The 21,850-nt window shown below is 47.6% G+C and overlaps 1 non-coding gene across 3 annotated transcripts; it reads right to left on the reverse strand.

The window, feature by feature from the left end:
• Positions 1 to 1,315: 1,315 nt before the first annotated feature.
• Positions 1,316 to 21,065, reverse strand: LOC112916991 (uncharacterized). Of its 3 annotated transcripts, XR_011995576.1 has the most exons (5): positions 19,769 to 21,065; positions 16,240 to 16,321; positions 9,659 to 9,833; positions 6,367 to 6,807; positions 4,776 to 5,607 (listed from the first exon to the last, which is right to left on the reverse strand). It is a non-coding gene; the product is annotated as an uncharacterized protein (transcript). The 3 variants fall into 3 exon arrangements; XR_011995577.1 differs by lacking the exons at positions 4,776 to 5,607; positions 6,367 to 6,807 and adding an exon at positions 1,316 to 1,461 and having other exon boundaries at positions 19,769 to 20,004; XR_011995575.1 differs by lacking the exons at positions 4,776 to 5,607; positions 6,367 to 6,807; positions 9,659 to 9,833 and adding an exon at positions 10,866 to 11,101 and having other exon boundaries at positions 19,769 to 19,898.
• Between the last annotated feature and the right edge of the window lie 785 nt (positions 21,066 to 21,850).

The following is a 21,850-nucleotide window of genomic DNA, read 5'->3' on the forward strand; positions in this document are numbered from 1 at the left end:
TCAAGCTTCTCATTTGGGGCACCATTCCCTCCTTTACTGACAGCTCTTTGAGAAAGTCTATTCAGAGTATGTTCAGGCTGTATTTGGTCCAGCGTCGATTCGATTTGACTCCAAGTCAAGAAATAGAGGTGCGAGGCTATGAAGGGGGACAAAGCAGCCACTGGGAGGCTGGGAAGCCTGGGCTCTGCTTCTGGTGCTGCTGCCTCAGTGGGTCCTGTGGATGAGTACAGGCCTCAGTTTTCCCTTCTGTCTTTTGGAGAGTGCAGAATTACTTTAGTCTTAGGCAGTATGCAAAAAGTATGAAATTCCGGGCCACAGCATCATCTATGGGTGTCTTGTCAGGATGTGCCACCAGAGAGCGCTGCTGCCCAGCATTTGGGACTCCCAGGAGAGAAAAAACAGCTAGGCAGCCCAGCATTTCCCGCCCAGATTCCTCTGCCCTGGGCTGACGGAGCTAACACTTGGACAGTGAAAGAGGCATGGACCCGGGAGGCTCAGAGGAGTCTGAAGGTGCCAGGGAAGGCTTCTGAGTGGATCGAGGAGGACTCACCTGAGGCTTTCCAGAGCTCACTCTACTTGGAGGGAGAATGCCCCGGTAAAGAGCGATCAAGATTTCAAATGTACCGAGGTCTCTCTCTCTTTTTTAAACCAGGGCTCCAAGCCCTGGCCCAATACTCTGTGTTTCACCTATACTATCTCATTGTACTCTGTGAAGAAATTTCCCATTTTATTAGATGAGATGAATAAGGCTCAGGGAGGTTAAGCGATTTCCCCAAAGCCAGTGGATGGAGGATTACACATCTGCTATATGACTCCAGGGCCCAGCTCTTAACCAAGGTGCTGCCTCTTGACCAACATTCAGAAAATGGGGGTGACTTTCTCCAAAGCCCCTGTGCCCCTATCCCTGCCCTGGGCCACCTGTATAAATGTCCTAACTTCTGTGCTTCCTTTTCTCTACCATCAATAAGAAGGTATAAACATTTGCCAATGACACTCAGTATTCTTAGGGCTTCTGGAGCAGATGCCCCCGGATGCCCTCTGTCTTTCCTCCCTGATAGACCCCCATGGGCCAAGCTGGTTCTGAGCACATCTGAGAGCTAGGAAAGCCTGTCCCTCCTTGGTCTTTTCTTCTCAACTAATAGACATTAGTGGGCCGGTGATGAGGACATATGGAGGCCACGCAGGTCAGGGGACCACACAGATTGATGGGTTTCTGTAGGAAGATAGGGGCATGGAAGGAGGGGCAGAAGGATCCAGTATAGTGCAGTTGAGATCATATCCCAAAGTCCCTGCCGAGCACCTATTGTGGACCAACCTGCCAGGGATGCAGAGGGCTTGAGATGCTGGCAGCAAGAAGTCTGCCCCGGCCCTGCCATGTGGTGGATCTTCTTTATCATGCGTTCTTCAAACATCAGCTCAGGGCCCTAGTGGGAGGCCAGTAAACCCCAAACTCCAGATGACCTGAAAGAAAGGACGGAAGAAAGTCTTGAGGGCAAACTTAGAAGCCTCAGGAAGGAGATTACGTTTGGGCTGGTCTTAAAGAGAGCCTGGGTTCTGATCCGTGAAGGCAGTTGAGAAGGGCAGGTGGGCAGAAGGGAAGAGCCTGAACAAAGCCAGCGAGGGAAGGCAGGAGATGCTAAAGACGCTCTCTGCTGTGGGAGGGGAGGCTGCATGTGTGGGGTCTGATGGCAGAGGACCTTGGCCAGCAAAGTGACTGTCAGTGGACCTCAGGCTTCTTGCTGTTCCCATGAGTGGACCGAAGACCCGTCTTGCAGCCATCTGCATCTTACCCCAACAAACCTCCCTGGCCCACGCTGAGGTGGGCGTAGGCTCACTGTAAACAAGCTTTGGGGCTCAGCAAGGATCTGCTCCCTTTGTCTCAGGAAAGTTGAGGCCTGTGCTGGTCAAAGCCACTCAGAAGGGCTATGGTCTCCCCACACCTGCCTGGGCAGTTGACCACCACCCCAGCACATGCACACCCAAATGCCCTCTGCATGAGGGTGGTGGCCAGGACTGGAGACTTGGGGCCGGGAGACAGGCAGGCAGGAATTCAAGCCATCAGTACCTTCCATGCCCAGGGACAGCATAGGTCTTCCCACTTGCTGTATGTCACTTTAAGACACAGGGTGTGATAAAACCTCCAGCTCTAAACCCACCCATATTCCACTCTTCTCTGCTTCAGGATCCCTGTGAACGTGGCAAAGAGCAAACTTCCCATTGTTAAGAGAGGAGAGATTTTTAAAGGACTCCAAAGACATCTCAATTTGGTAAGAAGGAAAAATTTAAAAGAACAAAATCCCCAAACCATATGGATTAGATTTTCTCAAAAACAGAGATTTGCTAAGTGACAAAAGCTGTGGCAAGGGGAGATGGCTCAGGAGAGCCAGCCTTAAATGAGGGTCAAGCCCACTTGGGACAGGGCCAGAAGGGAAGCCACCCATTGCCCCAAGCCTGCACAGTTCTGCTGCAGCTGGGTCTGCTGTGACATCAGCCAGCTGCCTCTCTACCACAGAGTAACTGCCTGCCACAGCCACACCATCTCCCTCCTGCGTGCCAGCCTTGGTGAGCAAGCTCTCAGCCCCTGAATCACCAGAACTCTGTACCTTGTATCATAGCATTAGGGTAGCCAGTCCAAGAGGTAGGCAGCCTCTTGGACTGCCAGTCCAAGAGGACTCCCAGTACTTACCATTCATGCCCTTGTGCGGTCCCTTTCCACGCTGAGTGACTGCTAATCTGTGACCAACAGAGTACGGCAAAGGTGATAATGTGGGGCTCTTGAAGCTAAGCTGTAGTAGACATTGTAGCTCTGTCGGTTTCTGGGATCATGTGCTCTGAAGGAAGCCAGTCACCATGCTGGGCGGCCAGGCCTCAGCCCTGTGGTGAGGCCCACAAGGTGAAGGACAGAAGCTCTTCCCCAAACCACCAGCCTTGGGAGTGTGCAAGCAGAGCCGTCAGCCCCCATCAGGCCCTTGGATGACTGCGGCCCTGGCCAATACTCTGACTGCAACTTCACAAGAAACCCCAAGCCAGAACCACCCAGCCAAGTTGCTGCCAGGTTCCCGACCCTTACAACAGAGAGAAAATAAATGTAGGTTGTTATTTTAGGTCACTAATCTCTGAGATAACTTATTACACAGAATTAGAGATCTGATAAAAGTAGCATAAGCATAATTTTAATGTTTATTATGATCTAAGCATGACGGTCAAGAGCATGCGGTCTAGATGGGATATATTCAGAGTCTGGTTCAACTGCTCTCTGGCTCTGTCTTCACTTGGCCATTTAATCAACTGTGCCTAGACGTTCTTATCTGTGAAATGGGAGTGCCAGTTGTACCTAACTTAAGTCATTCTCAACTCAAAGCCAGTGTGTGTACTCAGCCCTGTGGCTGGCACAGGGTAAACAACAGAAATTAGCTCTTACCACCGCCACGGCCCCTGTATCCTGACCTGTGTTTGTGCATGTCTGTCAGCACAGAACAACTCCTAGCTGATGCCAGCTGGACCAATGAGCAGCAAGCACACTGCTCTTCCAGATAAGCCCATTCCCTTACCCAGGACCTCTTTGGCCCCACACTTCTTACAAACTGCTCACTCCAGAAAACTCTGTCTTGAAAATGTGGAGGTTCTCTTTGGTATGCGAGACAGTCAGGTTTGTCCAGCTCCCTCAGGAGGGCTGGCAGGTGGCCACAGGGCTCCCGGCCCTGCTGATGCTTGGGAGGCCCCCTCACATGGGAAAAGGGAGCCACGTGGCCCACCCAGGGATACCAGCTGGCCAGACCCATGCATATGTTATTGAGCATAACAGGGGAAAGACCAACCCATCATCCCCTCCAAATATAAGATCAAGGAGTCTTCCAGCAAGGACACCTAAATTTCTTCACCATACTGTTAACCCAGCCCATAGAGAAGTCATACGAGTGCCTCAGAAATACAAAAAAAAAAAAAAAAAAAAAGTGCATTTTTAAAAAGAAATTCTTGAACACAACCGAAGCAAGGCCAACTGATTTCTCTCAAGTGTCCTCTCAACTTTGCCATCCTCAGGAAGACTGCAGCTGAGGGTGTCCTCCTGGGTGAACAAACAGGATCCAGCCATTAGGCATTGTGTGGGTCAGAGGGGAGGAGACATGAACCCAAGGTCATGGGGAAGAGTGGTTATGAACATTGGTACCAAGAGACTGGGGCAGAAGCCACGGTTCACAGCCCCAGGAGTGGGTGGGGTAGGTGAGCATGTGCTGTTATCATGACCATGGGCGTTAGCCTCAGGGCCATCCACCATGGTATGGGTGCGCCTGGGGTGTGGGGTCAGGCAGGAATACCAGGAAATGTTATCCCCAGAGGTCAGGAAGGCAGGTCTTCCTGTAGATTTGTGTTAGGTTTCTTTCCCCTGTCTGCCTCTCCAAAGCTCAGTGAGCTGGAGAAGGAAAGTGAGCAAGGAGGAAAGGCAAGGTGGGGCAGCCCCTGGGGGGCTTGATGGGTGGCAGCAGGCTCTTTCCTTGCAGTGTGAAGACTCACGGAGGAGCGGTTTTATATACTTAGGCCCCAAGGACAGACAGACCTGGGTATGAATCCCAGCTCCACTGTTTGCAGGCTGCGTGAGCCCAAGCAAGCAATTTACCTCTCTGAGCCTGTTTCTTCATCTGGAGAATGGAGCGGACACAAGTATCTATCCCTAAGGATTACAAAGATGGCCCAACACCTAGCAAATGCTCAATAAATGGAAGCTGCCCGTATTTCTCCAAAGAACCCCATTAGTGCATCAATTCCAACCCTCGTAGTGAAGTTATTTATTTATTTATTTAGTCTCTGGTCTGTATCCCTTGGTTGTTGGGTGACCCTGCTCCCTCCCTCTGACCTTGGGACATGCTGTAGCAGAACCAGGACCTTAGGGAGGCCTGAGTGCTGGGCCAGGAAGACATCCCCTTTCTGGAGCTGTTCTGGGGCTGCTGCTTGCCATTTGTCATCTGGCAGTTTTTCTAGCTAGGAGGGCCAGGAGAGCACCCGGGGCTGCAGGGTCACTTCCCAAGGCTGCATGGAGGCACAGGCTGAGCATCTCCCCTCTACTCCCCCAGGGTGTGAGGCTGCACACTGTCAGGGCACAGGGCCCCCTTGTTTGGGGCCCCCACCCAAGGAGACTTAGAGGAGGCTGGAAGGGTCTGCCAGTGTTTGGGCTCCTCCTGACACCTGTGTGGGTCACAGGCACTGACACACAGGGTCCCAGGCCAGTTCAGGGAGCCTCACCCCCAGCCACCTTCACCTCTTGCTCATAAGTAAGTACTAGGCTCCATTCTTCGGTGGCTCTTGCTGCTCACAGCAGCTCCTGCTCCCTCACACTATGGCTGCACCAGGCCTGGGCAGCTCCCCTGTGGGCCCCCCACTCCCCAATGGAGAGGTGGGAGGCCCAGGGCTGGTGTGTAGCTCCTCCTCTGGGGTTCTGTAGTAAGGCACAAATCCCGAGGCACAAAGGGCTTGGCTCCTGAAGGCAGCATCACTGGAGAGGGGGACAGTCGGGCTGCTGTCACGGGAGCACCCTGCCGAGAGCAGCAGGATGGGGCAGCAGGGTGGTGAATGTAAGGACCCGGGGACAACATCTGGGCTTGCCAGGACAGCCTGTGTGCGAAGGAGACAAGATGGTCAGCCAGGCTCACAGGTTCAGTTGGAAATCCAGAACTAGCCCTGTGTCTGCAACTCCAGGACGGTGGGGGCAGCAGGCAAGCTGCATGCCTGTGCAGACTGGGGAGCAGTAAACAGTGTTGTTCACCCTTCTGCACTTCCCAGCAGGAAGGAGTGCATCTGGGACTGGAACCCACTCATCCTGCCTGCTCCATCTTTGCAGTCAGGACATGGCACCAACTTTGTGACATGACAGGGTACAAGCTAGGGGTCAGATCCCAGGTGTGCACTTGCTAGCGACATCTCTGGCCAGTCATTTAACATCTCTGAGGCTCATTTTTCTCATCCATAAAATGGGAATAACACTTACTGGGACAAGTGAGGTGATGCACATGGAGTATCTGTCTGGGTGCCTAGCGAGACATGAGGACTAAGCAGATGTTTCTATCTGGGAACAGAGGCTAAGCCTGGCATGTGACCACAGTACTGGACATCACCTTCACAGTGGCTCTAAGAGCAGCTCTACCGTTGCCTCTCTTCTGCAGGAAATTGCAGCTCAAGGGCCTTGAACACATTCCCCAGGCCACCCCCACCAAGTACGGGGACTATGCGAGCTGGTCTGCCTACAGCCTCTGTACCCACTGTTCCAGGAGCCCCCATGGACCTCCGTAGGGCTCCTGCCTGGCTTACTGGGTGAGGACCTGGGGTGGAGGCCTGCAGGGGGTCCAGGGGCCCCAGGGCTGCTCTCCTACTCACGGAGCACCTGCAGCTGCCTGTCAACCTGCAGAAACAGCCAACCAGTGCCTCCTTCGTGAGGCGTGGGTCTTGGGAGCCCTGAAAGGATCCACCAGGAAGGCCCAGGCAGGGGAAACTCTCCTCCTTGGAGCGGTAGTGAGGGAAGAATCCACTGGGTGATTCCAGGTCCTCAGGCGTGTTCTGGTCTCCACCTCGGTCCCTGCACACCTGGGGCTGTGAGGCCGGCTCCTCCACAGCCAGGAGCTTCCCATAGGTGCGGAAGAAGGGCAGGTACTCCCAGGCCACCAGGGACCCATGGGAGAGGCCAAGGCTACCGAGAGGCCCGCTGTCGCTTGAGTGGCTGGCCTGTAGGTGCTGGAGCCAGGGCTCTGAGCCATCGTCCTCCAGGTGGCTCCGGGAGACTGATACCCTGGGCTCAGACTCACAGCTCTTCTGGGATGACTGGGAAGAGAAAAGTATTCCACCAGTCATGGTGGCCCAGCTCCCCAATCCTGAGCCTCCTCTCCATTCCTGCCAATACTGGAAGCCAGAGGGGTCCTTCCTTCCAAAGCCTAAATCTGAGTGCAAGTCTCCTTCATTAGAATCCAGCAGAGGCTTACCCAGAGCCCTGGAGGACCTGGCCCTGCCACCACCTGCACCCTGCCTACCTGCTCACTCCATTCTGTACACACCTGTCTCCTTGTCCTTCCTCTGTCATGCCAAGCTTGGCCCAGCTGTACAGCCTATGCCCAGGTCTGCCTTCCTCCTCTCAGTTAAGAGGAGCCTTTCCAACCCCCGCCTCCCTCCACCTCTCACACCTCCCACACTGGAATGTTCTTGCTCTGTGGCTGGCCTGTTCTGGGGTATGGTGGTCTTGTTTGTCGGGTGCTTCTGGCTCATTGCAGGCCTGTAATTGATACTTTTCCAATGAATGACTGGGCTAATCTGCTGACTCTCAGGTCATCTCATGTTCCTTTCATTGTCCTGTCCAGCCACACAGACCTCTTGGTCCTTCTCACTTGCCAAGCAGCCTCCTGCCACAGGGCCTTTGCACATGCTAGTGCTCTTGCCTAGAATTTCTTCCTTTGCCTTTTCCCTGGTTGACAACTTCGACCCTGGGCTCCAGGCCACATCCTGTACTCCCCCGGTTTAGCTGCATCACTCTGTTGCTGACTCCCACTACCCAATGCCCCTCATCCAGAGTACCCCCTCCTCTGCTATGAAACATTCATTGTCATGGTTACTTGATTAATGTCTCTCATCTCACTAGTTACAAATTCCACTGAGGCAAGGCACATCTGTCTTCTGTATTCTCAGAGCTTGGAACAGCCCTGGCATATGGCAGGTACCAAACAGAGGAATAAAGGAATAGAAAGTGGGAGGGAAAGGAGAAGGAAGAGAATATTAAACCGGGTTTGGCTAAAAACAAAGTCATTGCCAGACTCCATGTTGACAGGAAGGGGAAGATATGTCTTACAGGGCAGTTGGAGAGGGGAGTGAGGAATTCCTTCCCAGGTCCAGAGGGGACTCAGATGCCCAGGACACCTGTCAGCATCCTCCACCTTTGACTGTCAGGGTCAGACCCAGAGCCCATGGGTACATGTGAGGCCTAGGGGTACTCTGTGGACTCTCAGTCCTACAGGAAGGGCCTATGGTCTGGCTCTGGCTTTCTTGATCCTTGCTGGGGCCTCTGGGCCTTAAGGTTCCCTCCCCAACCCCATGCCATGTGGTCATGTATGTGACCTAGTTCCTCGTGTGCAGCTTAACCACTGTTGTCCCCACTGCAAGTCCTAACCCTGGGTAAGAGCCCAGGGTCCCACAGACCAAGAGTTCCTGAAGAGCAGGGACCAGGGCCCCTCTCTGAGTCCTGGTGCCCAGCTCAGGGCCACCTGTGCTAAGTTTCTGCCACTACCCAGACACCCCACGGGACCTCTGCAGCCCTCTCTTTTGGGCAGTCTACAGGAGCCTGGTTCCAGCTTTGCTGGGCACAGGAAACAAGACAGGCTAGATGTGGTACCAGGGTGTGAGGCTGACTGTGCCCTACTCCAAAGCCTGTGCTCTTTTCACCATGACCTATGTGGTATTATGGTCTGAACTGTGTACCTCATAAGATAAGTACCCATGGTCCCTGTGAATGCAACCTTATTTAGAAATTGACTCTTTGCAGATACAATCAAGTTGAGGTAGAGGCCATACTGGATTTGGGTGGCCCTAAATCTAATGACTGCTGTCCTTACGAGGGAAATTTGGACACAGACACAGGGGGAGCATCATATGACACTAGGAGCAGAGACTGAAGTGGTGTTGCCACAAGCCAAGAGAGGCCAAGGATCGCCAGGAGCCACCAGAAATGAGAGGCTGGGAACACATTGTCCTTGACTCCCCAAGAAGGAACCTGCCTTCAGAACAGTGCAAGAATACATTTGTGTTATATTAAGCCACCTAGTTTGTGGTGATTCATTCCCTGCTCCAGGACACTAAGACATACAGGTGGGTCAGATGGCAGGTTGTGCAGGTGAAGGGATTGGCCACAACAACAAAGGTTCTCCTGGCACTTCCTCGTGAGCAGCTTATGCAGATAAACCCATCACTATGACTGCGGTGTCCCTGCAGAGGCTGGGTTCCCCAAGGCCTTACCCTTCCTGCCATCCAGTGGTGCTGGCTCAGCAGCTCACCCACATCTGAGTCTTCCCCGCCTGGGTCCTGGCTCCACCTCACCTGTGGGTCCTGGGCTGACGGAGGCCAGGCATGCCCCCACCTGCTCTCCAGAGAGGCTAGGCAAAGTGGCACAAGCCCAAGGCCACTTAGGCTATGCCCTCATCACTTCCTCCAGCACCCATTCTGGAGCCAGCAGGAGCCCCCAGCTGTGACGTGATCAAGGCTAATCTTCAAACTCTGGCTGAAAAGACAAAGCTGCCTTTGGCAGGTCCCTTCCTCCTGGCCCGCTCTTCACCCTGGCAAGTCCCCCTCTACCTGTCAGAGAAGATTCTACCGTGAAGTCACAAGGCCTGGTGCCAGGCAAGAAAGCCAGATGGAGATGGTTACCATGGAGACTCCTGCCCAAGCGCCCAACACCTGTGATCATCACCTGCCTCTAATTCGGCTTAATCCAGATCTCCCCAGAGACTTGGGGGAGACAAAGAGGAGGCAGACATCTTCCGGAATCAGATCGGCTCTCCGTGACAAGGCCAGTGAGCTGGCTCAGGGACTTGTGCCCAGAGACTCAGAGAGGGTCCCAGCACCTCCCATGGAAGGTGAGGAGGGGCCCCAAGGATCCATGCTGTTGCCCAGGGCTGCCTGGCCCCCTGCTTACCTGGGTGCCTCAGTCCCCTTGGGTCTCTGCTCTTGACACTTGATTTTGGCCCCCTCTCCTCTGTAAGTCTTCCCCAGGGAGCAAGAGGTGAGAGGGTGGAAGACTTGCTTAGGCTGAATGCCCGCTTTCCCCCACAGAGCCATCATCCTCAGCTTCTGTCCAAGGCCCGATGCTCCTGCTCAGAGGGAAGAGACTAGCATTTGTTGTCAGCTACCAAGCTGGGTGTTCCCCACATGCGGTGGCCCCTCCAGCCCTAAGTCACAAAGTTACCACTGTTGTGCCATGTTACAGGCTAGGGAGTCAAGTCTCAGTGCCGGGATAGCCTTTTGCCCTAGGGCAAGAATAGGAGAGCCTTGACACACCAATACACCACCGAGGGCTCGTATGGCCAGGACCTCAGGCACCCCAGTGCTGGATTCCAAGCACAGTGGAACCCAGCCACATTCCCTGGGCCCAAGCGACACCAACCTCATCCCCATCCTGGGTCATTAAAGCTTGCTTTTCTTGTTTTATAGACTTAACTCTTTAATCCACATGGAATTTCTGTAAGTGGTAATAGAGGAGGCTCTAATTCTATTTTATATTTTCAGTTATGTATGTTGATCCAACATCATTTATGAATAATTTATTTCTTCACCCACCTAATTTGAAATACCAGAGTAATCACTTTCGAAATTCTTAACTATTATAAACTTAAGTTAGTTTCTCAGATTTATTTATTGTTCTGTCCCTCTCTGTCTCTCTTGGTACCAACACCATATTGTCTTGAGCTCTTTAGTTTTATAATTCTAATTAATTAAACAGTAAATTATTTATTTATTGTAAAGAGAGAGAGAAAGCGAGCAAGCAGGAGGGGGAGGGACTCTCAAGGTCAGAGCCCGACACAGGGTTCAATCCCATGACCCCAAGACCACAACCCAAGCAGAAACCAAGAGTTGGACACTTGGCACCTCAGACCACTGAGGCGCCCCTATTATACATTCATATTTTCAAAAATAAGCTTTATTGAGGTCTAGTTTACAGACATCATGTGTATCATTCACAACTTAAAAATCCATGTAACCCCAAAATTAAGATACAGAAATGTCTTTCTTCAGGTAGTCTCTCATTCAGGCCTCCCAGCCTCAAGCAACAAGTTATCTATCTGCATTTTGATACCATATATCCATTTTGCCCATTCTAGAATAAATGGAATCACAATCTGTGGTTTTGTGTGTGGCTTCTTTTATTCAACATTTTGGTTTTAAGATTCATCCATGTGGTGGAATTTGTTTGTGCCTTTCTACTGATGAGCACGATACCACTGTGTGGTATAACATGATTGGTTTACCCACTCATCGGTGTACAGACAGTCCAGTTGTTTCCATCATCAATAAAGATGCTATGAATATTGATGTCGAAGACTTTGCATAGGCATAGTTTTTGTTTCTCTTAGGTAGATACCTACAATTTGAAGAGCATGATTGTACAGTATATTTATGTTTAAGAAACTGCCAAACTGATTCCAAAGCAAGGTTGCATCACTTTACATTCCCAGAAGCAAAGTGTGAAAGACCTAGTTGCTTCTCATTCTTGCCATCACTTTAAATTTTTGCCATACTGGCAGGTGTGTACTGGTATATCATTATGGTTGTGATTTGCATCAATGACTAATGATGTTGAGCATCTTTTCCTGTGCATATTTTCAATTTATACACCTTTGTTAAGTTTTGGAATCTTTTGCCCATTTTAACAACTTTATCGTTATAATTAAAGTACAACAAACCACATATTTTCAAAGTATGCTGTTTGTCCAGTTTTCACATATGTACATATTCAAGAAACGATCACCACAATCAGGAAAACAAACATTTCCATCAGCTACCAAAATTTCCTCATACAATTTTGTAATCTATTTCATTTCAGGCATCCACTGATCTGTTCTCTGTCACTATAGATTATTCTTTTCTACAATTTTACATACATAGATTCATACACTATATACTTTGTCTTCTTTTATGCAGCATAATACTTGTGAAATTCCTCTATGTTTTTTGCATGTACCAGTAGTTTATTCCTTTTTAAAAGATTTTTATTTATTTATTCATGAGAGACACAGAGAGAGGCAGAGACACAGGCAGAGGGAGAAGCAGACTCCCTGTGGGGAGCCTGATGTGGGACTCGATCCCAGGATCCTGGGATCATGACCTAAACCAAAGGCAGATGCTCAACCACTGAGCCACCCAGGCATCCCAGTTTGTTCCTTTCTTATGACTAAGTGCTGTTTTATTGTATAGATGGACCACAATCATTATTCCACTATATGTAGTGTGTCATTTTTTTCTAGCTATTTTTATTTTTCATTTTCAGCCATTTATAGTGTGTCTAGGCATGAGTTCCAATGATCTATCTAATCCTTTTGAGGGTTTGTAGAACCTCTAGAATATGTCAATTTATGTCTTTCACCAAATCGCGGAAGACTTTCTTAAAATATTTTTTTTTTCTCGGCTGGTTTTTCCTCACCTTCTGGAACTCCAGTGACACCTCTGAGGGGCTTCCTAGCCCCTGTTTCTGGGTTTCCACCCTGAGGGACATGAACTCACATGGGGGCTAGTCAGACATTATTTGGATGAGGTAGGGGCTGGGCACAGGAACCCAGCTGCAACGGCAGTGGGGGTTCTTGGAGATTCTCTTGAACTGGGAGTTCTTTCTGCCCTGTCTTGCTCTCCTTCCTGTAGCTCTTGCCCCTTCCCAATGTTTGTGACCCTGGGCAACCATCTGTCCCTCTCCAAGCTACAGCTCCCCACCTAAGGTCACATGGCACTGTGGGTCGGGGATCCTTGGGCTCTCCCCTCCCTGGAGTGGCTCCAGGACCTCCCATGTAGGATCAGATCTTGATCTGCCTTCCCTTCCTGACCTGCCTGAGCCTAGTCCCCCCAGGATTGCCCCCTTCCTGCTCCATGTCATCTCCATGATACCTTCTCTACAGAATTAAAAAATAATAATAACAAATTTTTAAAAATTTAAATATCTTTTCCCATAGGTTCCTGGGGCTCTGCTCGTTTTTTCTAATTTTCTTCTCTGTTATTCACAGTGTGCCATTTCCATTGATCTATCTTAAAGTTTAGAGGATTTTTTCCCCCTCATCATCACCAAGCTGCTATTGAAATCAGTAAACTTTTAAATTTCCGATTTTGTATTTTTCAGTCTTAACATTTCCATCTGGTTCATTTTTATAGGTCTTATGTCTCTGCTGAGAACTTCTACCCCTTTATTCATTCCAAATGTGTTTTTCTTGACCTAATAGAACGTAGTTATAATAGCTTCTTTGAAGTCTTTGATAATTCCAATGCATGGGCCACCTTGGGGTTGGCATTGTCTTTTCCCTGGAGAACTGGCCATATTTTCCTGGTTCTTTATACACGGGGTAATTTTGATTTGTCCCAGACATTGTGAATGTTATATTGTGTAGACTTTGGGTCCTGTACAAAATCCTCTGGAGAAGTCTATGCATTTGTTTTAGCATGCAATCAACTGGGTTAGGTTCAAACTACATGTTCCGTCTTGCCTTCTATATGTAGCAATTCAAATCTAAGTTCAGTTCTCTAAGCCTATGCTGTATTGGTTTGGCTCTGTCCCTGAGTATACATTACTTAGTGATTAGGCTAAAAAGAGGCGTGCACATGGTTTGCAGCTCAGTTTGGTTTTCAAAGCTATGCTGGTTTGGGTCTGTCCCACTTATGCATAGCTCAGAGGTGAGGCTGAGATTTGTGTGCACTGCCATCGCAGAATAAAGGGACTACTCTCCTGGCTCTCTCTCCTGGATTCCTCCGACACTCTCTATCCGCCCAAGCCCCTTATTCTGCTACTGTTGTCTTGCTGCTATACAAGGGGAGCCCACCCTCTGGGCAAAGCGGAGAGACTGCAAGAAACAGAGACAATGAAAATGAACCTGGGAAATTCCCTTCCTACAGTGGATCACTTGTCTAAGTGTGGCATCTCCACAATCTGTTTTTGTTTACTTTTTAGAGTTCTCCGGTAGTTAGCTTTTTATTTGGCTCAAAATTTTTAGTTTTAATCAGAGGGAGGAGTTGATTGAGTTTATGCTACCATTCTAGTACTGGAACCTCCTTTCCCCATTCTTAATAAGGTTTTTTTTTTCTTCTTACTGTTATGATGTATGAACTCTTTAAATCTACTGGATGCAACTCCTTTGTCAGAAATATGTATTGTGAATGTTTTCTACTGAGCTGTGCCTTGACTTTGCATCTTCTTAGCAATGTCTTTTTAGGAAATTTTTTTCATTTTGAGGAAATCCAATTTGTTTTTTGTTTTTTTTTCATTTGTGCTTTTGGTAGCCTAAGAAACACGTGCCTACCCTAAAATTGTGATGATTTCTTTGTGTTTTCTTGTAGATATTCTATAGCTTTAGCTTTTATACTAAGCTTCCTAGGATTCTTCTGGAGTTAAGTGATAGGATTTGAGGTGGGGATCAGGGTCTATTTTTCCATTTGGATATCCACTATGTTAATAGGTTCAAAAGACTTTTCCTCATTCTCATTGAAATATCTTGGTACTGTGGTCAAAAATTAGTACAATATGGTGGCGCCTGTGTGGCCTAGTTGGTTAAGCCTCCAGCTCATGGTTTTGGCTCAGGTCATGATCTTAGGATTATGAGATCAAGCCCTGTTATTGGGCTCTGCTTGAGATTCTCTCTCCCTCTCCTTCTGCCCCTTCTCCCACTTGGATCTCTCCCCGCTCTTTCTCTTAAATAAATAAATAAATCTTTAAAAGAAATCAGTACTATATACATGGGCCCATATATCCCAGACTCTCTGCTATGTCCCATTGACTGATACTGCACTGCTTTGATTGCGATAATCAGTTTCTCAATCTTGGCACTATTGACATTTTAAGCCAGATTACTCTTTGTTTTGGGAGCCATCTTGCTCACTATAGGATCTTCAATAGCATCCCTGGCCTCACTAGATGCCAGTAGCACCCTCCCCCAAATTGTAACCAAAAATGTCGCCAGACATTGCCAAATGTCCCTGGGGTTTAATCACTCTCAGCTGAGAACCACTGCTGCAAATTTACTGTATGCCTTGAAATCAGCTAGGGTAGTTGGCCAGTTTTTTTTTCCAAAATATACTTTAACATTTAAAAAATACAAATATTTTTTAAAACCTATGTCTACATTTTCATAGAAATGTATACTAAATCTATCTCTAAATTTCAAGGTTTTTTGCGTGTTTCTTTTTTAGTTAGTAAAATCTATCCTTTTGAGTATACAGATCTATGAATTTTAACCAATGCATCCCATCAAGTAACCATCACTTTAGTCAAGATAGAAAACAGTTCAATTATCTCCCCATATTCCCCCTTTGCCCCTTGGTATACTGGTAAGCCAGCTCTCAAAAACATCAGGACTAAACCTTGATTGTTTGCTAATTTCCCTGGTATAAATACTCCTGCCCTGGCATCACTAAATGTGCAACTGGGAAGAGATGTGCAGACTGGGCTCTCGTGAGCTGTTACAAGCTGCCTCTAGGGTACTACATATGGTACCCTTTGGTTGAAAACCCTCCTCACCCTCACTGAAACACCAATCTGTTTTCTGTCCCTATGGTTTTGCCTTTCCCCAAAACTTTTATAAATAGAGTCATATGCAAGTTCTAGTTACTCATCCTCCTTGAACAGATCTCTGCTTTCCTGACTCCCAGAGACTAGGGGCTCTGCATGAGTGTCCCTTCCCTGCTGGATTCTAAATTCTGCAGAAAGCTGAGGGAGGATTTTAGGGCTCACATTACTTGTTTCCTTTCTCTCCTAAGTCACTGTCCTGCACTTCCTGTTTTCCACTGTCTTAAAATAGTGGTTTCCTATTTTATCCAGTTTTCTAGTCATTCATGGCAAGAGAACAAATCTAGTACCAGCTATATTAACATGACTAGAAGCAGAGGTCTCTATAACCAGTTTTTAATAGTCACATTTATTTCAGTGGTTATGCTGGGAACCATGCTAATCAGTTGTCATTGATTATGTCCTCTTAATAATCCCACAAGGGAGGTACCACTATTACCTTTATGTAAAGATAAAGAAATGAGGTTTAAAGAGGGCAATAAAAGGCCAGTAGTAAACAGCAGAGCTGGATTTCAAATGTAGGCAGCTTGGCTCGGAGTCCAAAGTATTTGATCACTTTGCCATTAAAAATTATTTTAGGTGATATACGTAAACAGTTTTTATTTTTATTTTTTTTAATTTTTTAATTTATTTATGATAGTCACACAGAGAGAGAGCGAGAGAGAGGCAGAGACACAGGCAGAGGGAGAAGCAGGCTCCATGTACTGGAAGCCCGACGTGGGACTCGATCCCGGATCTCCAGGACCGCACCCTGGGCCAAAGGCAGGCGCCAAACTGCTGCACCACCCAGGGATCCCCATAAACAGTTTTTAACAGTGAATATATTTAATTTACTGTATATTGTTTAGAAAAAAAATGTAATTGTCACATTAAAGCCATGATTTTTCAGATCTTTCTGTCCAAGACAAGAGTTAAGTAGTTTTCTCCCCCCACCTCCAATAAAATGCTGAATCTCTACTTACATATAGGATGAGAACACCTGAGCTCCAGGTCACATCCACGACACTTCACCCCTTCCAGGTTGGCCCCTGGGTCCATGTGCATCTGTAGATGAGGATGACTGTAACTCATGTGACATCAAAGCACATCACGATGTGCTTTCTTCATTTCACAACTTGTGCTGGACTTAGCTCTTCCCCTTAAATATAGTTAAAGGCAGCCCCTCAGGCCTTTTTGTGGGATTGATGTTCCTCTTCACTGCAAGAAGTTCTCAGTGACTTTTAGAAAGCCATCTCCTCATGGCTGCTGTGCGAGACCAGGGTTCCAGGGTTTCTATAGCAAGCCCTGAGTTATCCTAGCTAGTAGACAGCCCTGGAGAAAATTTATTTCTACTTTGCTATACAAGTGCTTAGTCAAACTGTAGTTCAAGCTTTTGGCTCAACAGAGCCTCTCCCACTGTGGGCTCATCCCCCAGGGGCCTTCTGTGGTCTCATTGTATCCTCCCTAAATCCTCACATGTATGGACCAGTAAATATGATGGGGCCTAGAGATGGGGACTGACTTGTCCAGAGTCACAGAATATGGAACCAGGACTAGGCACCAGGCAACTGTGCCAAGGAAGCACTTGAAACATATTCTCACTCGTAACCCTCACAATCCCTGGGGGCAAGGATTTGAATCCCCATCCTGGAGATGCAGCACTCAAGGCCAGTGTGGGTAAGGGTCTTGTCCCAGGTCCCTCTGGCCCTCAAGCCTGTGCTTTTAGCCCCTGCTCTATAGAAGGAGTATGCTCACTGCCTAGATGGTCCAACTGTATGCCTCATAGTTCATCTGTGTCTCTCATAGGGACCTATCCATCCTGGCAGGAGCGAAGACCATGCTGGCAGGATGTCTGAAATTTAGACTATTCCAGACTTGCAGGGCCATGTACCCCCTGCAATGAGCACAGGCGGAGCCCAGAGAAAGCAGAGATTTGAGAAGGTACAGGTGGTCAGAAGAGGCTATCTGCAGGAGGCACAAGGGCCCAGACTACAGGCAAAGTGACTCTACCCCACCAGGGAATGTATGTGAGGGACAAATGCCCTTGCAAAAGCAGCCATGGACACAAAGCATGGACAAGGCCCAGGGTGCAGAGGCCACGTGGGGACCCCACGTTGAGTGAGAAGTCAGACTCAAACCTGGAGCTCACCCCCTCTGCAGATTGTTTTAACTATAAACATAGTTTTCTTTGTCGGAAAAAAAATATCTACTCCATGTGTGCCTCGGGTGGTCAAAATGGCCCTTCGTTTTTTCCTCCTACTGCCACGATGACACATTTACCACCTGGAGCCTGCTCCCAGGATCTGCTGCTCTTTTGGGAGAAACAGATGCCTTTGGTCATGAGTCACCCACACGGAGTCCATCAGGAAGCTGAAACCTGCCTCCCACCCCAAGAACTCTCCCATCTCCCCCAAGCTCCTGGTGTCCTTTACCTTCCCTGCCTCTGGATTTTCTCATCTTTTGTTTCCCAGGGAAAAGTTCAGTAAAGTTGATATTCTACACCATCTGAGGCAGAAGCATGCCAAGTCCCCTATGGCATTTTAAGGATGTAAAAATCATGTAGTACCTTTTATACCATTTATTCATTCCCAAAAGGATTGATGATGGATGTGTTTAATTTTCCCTTTCTGCCAGGCCACCAGGTGAGCTGCTCACTCACCCTCTCTTCTGATTCAGATAAGAAGTTTACGGTGTCAGAAGGACAAACTTTCACTTACAAGGACTGTCTGTTTTCCAACACTGGCAAACCAAAGATGCATTTTTACAATTAGCAGTCTCCGCAATAGTAGCCCTTAGGGTTTTGTAGCTCTTGCCTGAGTGCCCTGCTCTCTCTGAACCTCACCTCCCTACCCGCTCTGGTCCTGACATCTCTTGCCTCTCAGAGAGCATCATCTGAAATCCCCTGCTCAGGACCTCAATGTCACCCACTTGCTATTCCTTCTTCAGGATCTACATCTGAGCCTGGCCCTCAGTCATGCTCATTCTGACCCTTAAAACTCTGATCCTGGACATCTGCAGCTTCTTCCAGCTGGCCCCTACCTTCAGATACATCCCCACCAACCCAACCTGCTGCTAGATATCTCCTCCTAAAATTCAGATATTATCCTATCACTTCCTTGCTCAAAAACCTTTGGTAGCTCCCTCTTGCTTAGGAAAGCAAATCCAGGGATCCCTGGGTGGCTCAGCAGTTTGGCGCCTGCCTTTGGCCCAGGGTGCAATCCTGAAGTCCCGGGATCAAATCCCACGTCAGGTTCCCGGCATGGAGCCTGCTTCTCCCTCCTCCTGTGTCTCTGCCTCTCTCTCTCTCTAGGTCTATCATAAGTAAATAAATAAATAAATATTTAAAAAAAAAAAAAAAAAAAAAGGAAAGCAAATCCAAACTGTAGGATCTGGTATCCCAGGTGTTTTACAATCTAGTTGCCTCTCTACTATGCAAAGCAAGTTTCCCCTTGGGCACCTTGCCCTAGCAGACCTGGTACATCCCCACACTGTGCTTTCACACTGGAATGCCACTCCCACCTGAGCAAGCCTGACGTCTTCCTCTAAGATGCAGCCAAGGTTGGCCACAGGTGCTCTGTGACACAATACCCCAGACCAGGGGACTTAAGGACACTGATATTTATCTTCTCACAATTCTGGAGGTTGGAAGTCTGAGATGAAGGTGCCAGCAGGGCTGGTTTCTTCGGAGGCCTCTCTTGCTGGCCTGCAGATAGATGATGGCCTTCTCCCCATCTGCACATCGTCTTCCCTCTGTGTATGTGTATATGTGTGTCTCCAACTCCTTCTCTTAGAAGCACACTGGTTATATTAGAATAGAATAAATGACCTCATTTTATCTTGATTACCTCTTTAAAGAAAACTGATCTCCAAATAGGGTTAATATTTGGAGGTGCTGGTGGTTAGGGCTCCAACACATGAATTTTAGGGGACATGATTTAGCCCATAAAATTATGAGGTGGACTTTAGATATTCTGGATCCTCTTCATCCTCAGACTTAGTCTCTTGCTTCCTCTCAGCCAAGGGTTAGAGGAGTTTTCACTTTGCTTTGCTTGATGTGTGTGTTTGAGATGTGGGGTGCTCAGACCTCTGCTGCCCGCATCCCTCAGGCGAGGTTACAGACAGAAGGGCCATGATCTCCCAGGGGCAGGAACCAGGCCTCTTTCTTCACCAACACCCAGGGCTACTCTGGTGCTATGCCAGTACCCAGAAGGGAGTTTGCCTCGTGTCCTCTGGGTGCATCCAGACACAGGCTTTTATATGCCAGCTCTGCCACTTAGCAGTGTCACTTTGGAGAGAATAACCCAATTCCTCAGCTGTAAAATTGGGACAATTACAACCTAAGCTTCCTATGAGAATTCATTAGAGAGTAAAGTTAAGAATAGTGCCTGACATACAGTAACCTCTTCCCAAACAGCAGTGATCATTATCACCACCTCTCCTGTGAGTCCCCAAAGCTCTTGCCCAAACCTCCCAGTTTACAAGATGCAGCTAGGGACATTAAGAATGACTTACCTGATGTGGTTGCCAGTACTCTGGGGATGTGGGGCAGGAAACTCTAAAAAGTTGAACATATGTATATCTTAAAACATTCAATTATATATAACAATATGTATGTCTCACATTACCCCTTGTACTTTTTTTCTGTCTTGTTTTAAAATACTATAAATCCAATCAGCTACTACAGAGACATTTTATGACTTTAGCACAAATTTTAGATAAAATGTACTCACAATTACTTAAAATGAGATGAGAAACATCATCTACTCTATAGTTCTCTCAAGACTCTCAACATTTAACTTTTAGAAGGGAAAAGAGGCACTTTCCCAGTCATCCACAAGGGGGAAGGCTGATTCCATTTCTTCAGAAAAGTACCATCAGGTCATCATTAAAGACCACTTAAAACTGGTATTTCTGGGGCGTGTGTGTGTGTGTGTGTGTGTGTGTGAGAGAGAGAGAGAGAGAGAGAGAGAGAGAGAGAGAGAGAGAAACAATTTCCCTCAAAGAAACAAAATTTCCCCATGCAAGGAAGATGCCATTTTTTTTAAAGCTGACAACTTACAGATGGCCATTGGTTTAAAAACATATTTCAAAGTCATTTACACACACAATCTCCCTGCAGTCAATCATGGAGGATTCTAACAAATACTACATCCAGAATGTAAGAACGCTGTGGTTATTCTACCAGAAAGTCAAGCAAATTATTTAAATTCACAGGGATGGAAAAAAAAAATCATCTTTTTCAACATCAAACAGAAAACATTCTCTCTTTGAACATGTAAATCCCTTAAATGTATTCAAGAATTTGAATAATCATCCAGGAAGACTATCCTATTACTCTTTGAAGCCCTTAAAGAATTTTTCTTGAAATAGTAACATGCTACTCAGGGTGGGGGAGAGAGGCTTTTAAATGACAAAGGGGGTGGAAGAGCCCCATGAGTCCCCATGTATCTTTTCCCAGAAAGGAAGAACAGCCTTCAGAGAATCACTAGGCAAACATAAGGGTGTGGGGGAAATCTTCTAAGAGTAAGGCACAGGAGCTGCTTCCCATCTGTTTTACATCTGGGGTTAGAAATAGGACTTGGAGCTCTCAATACAGGGAGAGCCTCAAAGACAGTTAAGAACAGAGAGCTGAGTAGAACTTGGATCCCCCATTTGCAATAGCCATCCACCAGAGCTTGGTCTAGGTATGGGCATGGGCATTCCAAGCCAAAGTGATAGGCAAGCCAGAGGTAGAAAGTGGTTTGATGTCCAATCCTTTTTTGAGCTAATAACCACACACAAGCTTCAGTTCAAAGAACTGTAACTCCATCTGCAAAGAGAAAAATGAACAATTAAGATGATACCAGCTATTTGACTCACAGAAGTTTTTTCTAAGGAAATAATTGAAGATATTTACAGAGATGTGGCTTTAAGATAGTTATCATGGTGGTGTTTCTAAAAATTAAAAGTAAACAAAAAAATATTTTGAGGAAAACCCCTAAATATCCAACAATGAGAGATTGCTCAGATAAATGATGCTGTATCCACACAAGTAAATATTATGAAACAATTAAAAATGATAACATAGTGTGGGACCCAGGAAATTTAACAAAAATCCCCTACCTCTGGATAAGCAGAGCAGGACCAACTCCATTTTGTGCTGCACCAGCCACCTCCTGTATGACCCCCACATGACCTGCTTATTGCTTAAGGCGCTGCCCCACCCTAGTCAAGCCAGCTGGGCACACCCTAATCGGAAATCGGCCCATAACAATGTAACTCTGCCTTGTGCCCGCCAAAACTGCTCGCCAATTCTGACCAAAGTAATAGGCCAGTTCAAATGGATACTATAGGGTAAAATGTAATTCAATTGGCCACCTGCGTGTGGACCGACATGACTGTGCAACTATCTGTGTATCCCATGGGTCACTAGCCCCTATAAAGCTGCTACGCCTCTTAGTCTCGGGGTCCAAGTCTCTGTTCCGCTGTGCCGGGTATACTTGGACCCAAGCTCGAGCTTGTAATAAACCCTCGTGTGTTTGCATCGGTGTCGGCTCCTTGGTGGTTTCTTGGATTCGCAATCTTGGGCACAACAATAGAAATGCATTTGTTCCC

The sequence above is a fragment of the Vulpes vulpes genome, chromosome 12, assembly GCF_048418805.1.
Source record: "Vulpes vulpes isolate BD-2025 chromosome 12, VulVul3, whole genome shotgun sequence".
Classification (NCBI taxonomy): Eukaryota; Metazoa; Chordata; class Mammalia; order Carnivora; family Canidae; genus Vulpes; species Vulpes vulpes.